The following is a 7768-nucleotide window of genomic DNA, read 5'->3' as shown; positions in this document are numbered from 1 at the left end:
GCTTCCACACTAAAAATGAGTTCTCAGGTGATTGGTGAGCCCAATGCAGGACCTACAGTCTCTGCCACAGGTGGGGCAGACGAGGTACCACCAACGCTGCCTCCGCAAGATCCTGCAAATCCATTGGTAGGATAGGCGCACCAACGTCAGTGTTCTCGCTCAGGCCAACACCCCCAGCATCGAAGCTTTGACCATGCTCGATCAATCCGATGGAGGGGCCACATCGTCCGCATGCCCAATACGAGACTCCCAAAACAAGCGCTCTACTCGGAGCTCCGACACGGCAAGAGAGCCCCAGGTGGGCAGAGGAAACGCTTCAAAGACACCCTCAAAGCCTCCTTGAAAAAGTGCAACATCCCCACCGACACCTGGGAATCCCCGGCCCAAGACCGCACAAAGTGGAGGAGAAGCATCCGGGACGGCGCTGAACACCTCGAGTCTCTTCGCCGGGAGCAAGCGGAAGCCAAGTGCAAACAGCGGAAGGAGCGCACGTCAACCCAAGCACCCCACCCACCCACCTCTACCCCGCTAAACTCAAACACAGGATTCTTTAAACAGTATTAAATCTTTAAATAACACGTTGTACACAGTCAACAATTCATAATTTCCAGGTTCATATCTTGACAGATGATTCATCTACACACAAACAATGCAGTGTCTGAGGAGCAGGAGGACAATGGCTCAGAAATAAGACTCCTTACCCCTTGCATTGCATGGGAATATTGACTATGAAGCTAATTAAAAAATGGAAACAATAAGCAAAACAAAGAAGGAAACAGAAAGTTCTGAAGAACGAAGGTCTAAGAAACATTTCAGATAAAATGCAGAGAGGATACCTCAATCTAAAAATCTACCACACATATGAACATAGGAATTGCTAGATGGAAAAAGATCAAAGTCCATCTAGTATGCCTTCTACCATCCTGGGAGTCACATGATACAATAATAATGGAGTTGTTGATTAATCATAGCAATCAATGTCTAACAATTAGTCTACAACAGACTCAGAAATGACATAAGGAAAACCCCAGTGGTGGAGAGCTTTGGGAACCATAGGTCGAAAGTCGCCTTTTTTCTCCCAAGCATGTTACACTTACCACATGTCATGGCTCAGATTACACCTCACGAAGGATAGCCAAAAAGCAGCAGAACAGCCAAAATCAACTGGTGTTTGATCTCAACACTCAGAGAGAGCAAGAGATGAGAAGAACCATGAGGACTCAGGCCAAAGAAAATACTGTACCTTGCAGTCTATTTTGCATAATTACAACATCTCTCTATAATTCAATATTAAACAAAGACTAGGGGGTAGATTTTCCCAAACCTGTCGGGAAGAAGGCGGGACTGCCCCTTTCGGGTTTTTGACCCGCCTACTTCGACGTCCAGCCAATCCGCGCGATTTTCCCTTGATTGACCTTGTTGAGCCTGCCCAGCGGGCTCAGCAGGCCAATTAAGGGCCACCCGGCAACAGGTGACATCACAGACTGAAATTTCATCTGTCAAGAGTCCTTGACAGATGAAATATCAGTGTTTTACAGCTGTTTGAAGCTGTCAAACACTGACAGTCTGAGTTCTGACATGAGTCATTCTGCACAGACTCAGTTAGAACTCTTACTGGCACTCAAAGCTGAAGGCTGTCACTTTTGACAGATCGCAGCCGTTCAGCTTTCAGTTCCGGCTGAGTGATGCGCTCCCGGCGGCTACAGGAAGAAAGGCTGTGAAGGTAAGTACAGGTAAGTAAAAGTTCTTTACACACTTTAGACACACCAAACACACTTACCTTTACACTCATGCACCCATCAGTCACCTGAACACCGACATCGCGACCCCTCCAACTCCTTCAACCCGACGGCCCGCCTGCTCTAACCTGGCGTGGTTTGGAGCCGTCGGGAAACCCACACGAAACCCCTCAAAATAGGGATCAGGCTAAAAACTGCCTGTTAACTACCTGTTAACAGGCAGTTAATTGGCACTAATCCCTTCCCGCCTGGTTTCGGCGGGTCCCAGTGCGGAGCGGGGACCCGCCACCCCTGAAACTTACGTGGGGTGGGGCTTTGGGCGGGATGGTGCCGGGGCCCCCAAATTCGGGATTTTCAGCCCCCGCCCGCCTGAAACCCCGCCCGACAGCTGGGGGAAAATCGGGGCCTAGGAATAGATAGCCAAACAGCCAATAAGGAATCCTCTAATTAAATTTGTTTGTAATATATCATTGGCTTTCCCACAGCTCAGCGACATCGCGTGTCAGAGCTTCTCTGAGTAATCTGACAGGGAGACTGCTAGGATTATGTAAACAGTCTTTAGTGCCACTATTGCTAATATACCAATTCACTTAGAGCCTGACTATATGGGCAATCCAACCACATGTAAATTATTCAGGAGTTAATTTCACTATTTATTCTAAATTAAAGACTTATGAATCAAGTACTGTTTGAACTGTAATATGTGATGTAGCAGTTAACTACTGTACTAATATTTTTCTATTACTATGTAAATAGCCCTTTTTCCTCAATACAGGAAATCAGTTATTATACCACACTAAAAAAAAAATCACGTTGCTTGGTGCCACACACAGGACCAGGCCAATTGCCTCCTTCTCTATTCACCATTCACCCTACCGTTGGAGTCTACTGATACACATTGGACCTTTTTATTCTCTGCGTTATTTCTTAATTTATGCATGTTGGAGGTGACTTGCCTGATACCAGTTAACTTGTTATAAAATGAAATGCCATATACAAGTCAAATTGTGGCCTTTGAATAAAGTGTCAAAGACTGTGATTAAAATGTTATTTTTGAAAGCTCATACATTGATTACACATTCTGAAAGATAACAATTACAACCTGCACTTACTTGGGGGGAAAAATTCGGTTGCTTTGTGCCTCCCATTAGCGCCTTAAGAGGGCACTACCGGGGCGCAAAGCAACGCCTCCCGTGAAATTCAGTGGGAGGTTAGCGGCGGCGCTAACCATTAGCGCCCCACCGTGCTGCGCCACCAGCGATGACATCATCACTGTGCGCAGCGCCCCACTCGCGCACCACTCGTGATTTTCGGTATCGCCCCCTGACTTACCGCCGGACGCTACGTCCAACGGGGTCAGGGGGGCTTACCTGCGATCAGGGCAGCGCTAATTAAAGGCGAGGTTGTGGGCCGCCTGCCAGCACCTGCCCCCGTTGCCATCCCCGGCCTTATCAGCAGCCCCCCCCCCGCAGAGTGCCGGCTGCGCTCTGTGAGCCCGGCACTCCTCTTGAGTTCCGAGCTCTTTTGCCAGCACTTCGATCCCTGCTGGCACGTAGCACCATGATATTCCCTCGCAGTGCCCCAAGAGGGAGGCGGGGCACTTCCAGTAGCGCCCCGCCTCCCTCTTTGGGTGCTACCGGTCAATTTTGGCCGCGGGGATGCTAACTTTCTCGGGGCGCTAAAAGTAGCGCCCCAAATGGGGCGCGACTCAATTTTTCCCCCATAATGCCTTTGATGTAATAAAACAGTCCAAAGGGCTCCACATTGCTGAAAATAACAGGACACTGGGCTTTGGTGCGAGAAAGATTAGGAGTGTTGACCAAAGGTCTTCTTTCTTTCTTAGGCAGTACCTTGGAATCGAGGATGACTTGCTTCCACATTAAAAATGAGTTCGCAGGTGACTGATGAGTCCAATGTGGGACCTACAGTCTCTGTCACAGGTGGGGCAGACGGTGGTTGAAGGGGCGGGTGGGTGGAGTGCTTGGGTTGACGTGCGCTCCTTGCGCTGCCTGCGCTTGGCTTTCGTTTGCTCCCAGCAAAGAGACTCAAGGTATTCGGTGCCTTCCCGGACGCTTCTCCTCCACTTTGTGCGGTCTTGGGCCAGTGATTCCCAAGTGTCGATGGGGATGTTGCACTTTTTCAAGGAGTCTTTGAGGGTGTCCTTGAAGCATTTCCTCTGCCCACCTGGGGCTCTCTTGCCATGCCGGAGCTTCGAGTAGAGCGCTTGTTTTGGGAGTCTCATATCGGGCATGCGGACAATGTGACCCGTCCATCGGAGCTGATCGAGCGTGGTCAGAGCTTCGATTTGTCCACATTGTCCAAGGCCTTGTCGTGGATTTTGACCAAAGGTATGACTAAAGAAATGACTGAAGAAGGGGAGAGAGGTAGCAAGACAAAGGCATTTAGGAATATCCTTTACAGAGTGTGGGGACAGGATGTTTGAAGGTTTAGTGGCCGAAGGCGGAGCAGGAGGAGGGCAGTTGCAAAAGAAGGCAGTGTTGGAGGAGCCAAAGACACGTGGTTGAACATAGGGCTGAAGGAGGTTGCAAGGGATGAGCCATGGGGGACATGGAGATAAGGACAAGCATTTGAAGTCAATGCATTGGGAGTCCATGAATATTGGCGAGGACCGGGGCAATAGAAGTGCAGGATTCAGTGTGGGATCCTGTCTGCTCTCTCAGGTGGACTTAAAAGAGCCCATGGCAATATTTCGAAGAAGAGCAGGGGAGTTATCCCCGGTGTCCTGGCCAATATTTATCCCTCAATCAACATCACTAAAACAGATTGTCTGGTCATTATCACATTGCTGTTTGTGGGAGCTTGCTGTGCGCAAATTGGCTGCCGTGTTTCCTATATTACAACAGTGACTGCACTTCAAAAAGTACTTCATTGGTTGTAAAGCGCTTTGGGATATCCGGTGGTCGTGAAAGGCGCTATATAAATGCAAGTCTTTCTTTTACTTTTTTAAAATGCAGGTGATGGAGTTTTGTGTGGGAGCAGAACTCAGGATAGCATTCAGCATCAAACCTAGAGGCAACAAAGGTGTGAATTAACATTTCAGCGTTGGTGGGGTAAGTAAAGGACAAAGGCCAATGATGCTGCAGAGGGGGAAATAGGCTATTTTAGATCTAGTATTATGCAATGAGAAAGGGTTAATTAATAACCTTGTAGTAAAGGGGCCTTTAGAGAAGAGTGACCATAATATGATAGAATTTTATATTAAGTTTGAAAGTGATTTAGTTAAATCTGAAACTAGGGTCTTAAATCTAAACAAAGCAAACTACGTAGGTATGAGGGACAAGTTGGCTAAGTTGGATTGGGAAACTACATTAAAAGGTATGATGGAAGCAATGGCTAGCATTTAAAGAATTAATACATAATTTACAACAAATATACAGTCCTGTAAGGCACAAAAACACTACAGGGAAAGTGGTCCAATTGTGGCTAACAAGAGAAGTTAAAGATAGCATTAGATCAAAGGAAGAGGCGTATAATGTTGCCAAAAAGAGCAGTAAACCTGAGGATTGGGAGGATTTTAGAATTCAGCAAAGGAGGACCACGAAATTGATAAAGAAAGGGAAAATAGAATATGAGAGTAAACTAGCGAGAGACATAAAAACAGACTGTAAAAGCTTCTATATGTATGTAAAAAGGAAAAGATTAGCGAAAGTAAATGTGGGTCCCTTACAGGCTGAGACAGGAGAAATTATAATGGGGAATAAGGAAATGGCAAAGAAATTAAACAAATACTCTGGCCGCGATTTTATTTCAGGAGGCGGCTTGGAGTCGGGTTGCATGGTGGGCGGGGATCGGACCCGCTGCCGGCTGGATCAGCTCCGGTTTTGAAATTTTTATTCAATTGCCTTGTTAAGTTCATTGGGGTGCGCTGGCCGGTCCAATGCCTGGGATCGGGTCTGTTAGTCGCCTCTGATGATGTCATTATTGCAGATGCTTTTAATGGTCCCATGCAGCCTCAGCACTTTCAGTTGTTGATTCTGCTGGTTTGTGCATGCCTGAGAGCAAGAATGAGTGCTTCCAGAGGCAAGGCAGCTCCGCGCTTCAATGAGGTGTCCCTCCAAGCTCTTGTTGAGGCAGTAAGGGGGCACAGGGAGATTCTCTTCCCTCCCAATGGCCGGAGGAAGCCGCCTCACCATACCAAGGCAGCCTGGTTGCGCATTGCTGAGGAGGTTAGCGCAAGGTCCGTTTGTCCACGCACATGGATCCAGTGCAGGAAACGCTTTAATGATCTTCTGCGATCATCAAAAGTGAGTATCCCATCACACTTACCTTCAATCTGCTTCCCTTCTCTTCTCATCACCAGCACTCTGCTTTGTAAGCCTGCCCCTCCACATCCCACCTTACCCTTACTTCTCTTGTAGTCTTACCTATCCCTCTCTCTCTCTGTACTGAATCACTTCACCATCCTACTATGCACCCCTCACACTCGCTCTCACAGTTATGCAATGACAACAACTAACAACGCGCAGGGAGCTAGCTTCCTCTTAGCACCTCACTCCATCTTGGTCTCCCTCTAAGCTTCTGTTAGGGATTCTTCACACTCACTCCATCACTGGTTGAAACTCCGCTTGTGTCCCTCCTTGCAGGAAAAGGTAGCCCACAATAAGAGGGAGTGAGCACAGACAGGAGGAGGCACACCAACACTTGCATCATTGACAAGTGCTGAGGAGGCAACGCACAAAATCTTCGGAGGTGGTGAGGATCTGGAAGTGGGCGATGGAGAGACGGGCGCACTAGACGAAGCTGGTGACAGAATAGAGTTTCATCCCTCTCATTTACGTTTAACGATTGACTGCAATGTCATATGATTTTCAGAGAGATTCCCTTTGTATCATCTGCACAAAAGGATGTGTCTGCTACATCAAAATCAGATGTCTAAATCATGCCTTTAGTCTCCCACAGAACCAGCGAGCGCCCTCCTCCCCACTGTCCAGGAGGAACAGCCAGACGACTCCTCAGAGGAACCTGCAGCCTCTGAGGGAGCAGCGTCGCCAGGACTTAGTGCACCCAGCACCAGCTCAGAGACGCACACCTCGGCGGGGCCCCCACGACTTAGAGTAGTGTTGTCACCTGGTGTATCACAGCTCACAAGTGAGCATCAGCAGATGGTGGAGACAGCGACAGCAGTGGAGAGTCCTCGTCAGAGGTCGCAGGACTCTCCTAGCTCTGCTCAGCTGCATGTAGATGCTGTGCCTCTGGGGCCATCCAGAAAGAGAGCGTTTCGGGAACTCCAGGAGCAAGTGCAGGTGTCTCTGGAAAGGTGTGCCTCCAGGGTACGTGCGAGTGTTCAGAGAATGGAGGAGTCTATCTCTAACATCAGCACTGCTGCTGTGGAGGCAGTGGCGCATGAACGTACCTCCATGGAGAGGATGGCAACCTCCATGGAGAACATAAGTCGCCAGAGTAACGAAAACATGGTGACTGTTCAAAATAGATTGTCATTTCTGGAGGAGAGATGGGCAGCTATTGAGCAGCGACACCAGAACTTCATGGAGTATTTTGCTAGTGTATTAGAGATTGGGAAATGTTGACATTCAGCAGGACTTGGGTGTCCTTGGACACGAACCATTGAAAGTTAACATGCAGGTACAGCAAGCAATTAAGAAAGCAAATGGTGTGTTGGCCTTTATTACAAGAGGATGTGAGTATAAGAGTAAAGGGCCTAGAAATTCGGTAGGCTTAGCGCCGCTTTTGAGGCGCTAGAGGGCCTAGCGCCGGAGTTATGGCCAGTTTGGAAATTGAGTGGGTCCCTAAATCGGCTTTATACCGTTAGCGCTGCACCGGCACCGATGACGTCATCGGTGTGCGCAGCGTCCCGGTTGCCATGGTAACCCGCCCGAACTCCGAAATTGACTTGCGGCCGCCTCGCCCGTGGCAGCCGCAAGCAACGTTCTGGCAGAGGTGCCTTACTGGACTTTGCGCCGGCGCATTAAAGGCCCCGCGGCGGCCGGCCGCTTTCCAGCCGGCCGCCTGGCCGCAGCTCCCTCCCCGGACTTCTCCTCCCCGCCCCC

The sequence above is a fragment of the Somniosus microcephalus genome, chromosome 5 (genome assembly GCF_052327205.1).
Source record: "Somniosus microcephalus isolate GS21.2 chromosome 5, FLI_Smic_1.0, whole genome shotgun sequence".
NCBI classification, from domain to species: domain Eukaryota; kingdom Metazoa; phylum Chordata; class Chondrichthyes; order Squaliformes; family Somniosidae; genus Somniosus; species Somniosus microcephalus.
Note: the sequence above shows the minus strand (reverse complement) of the source record.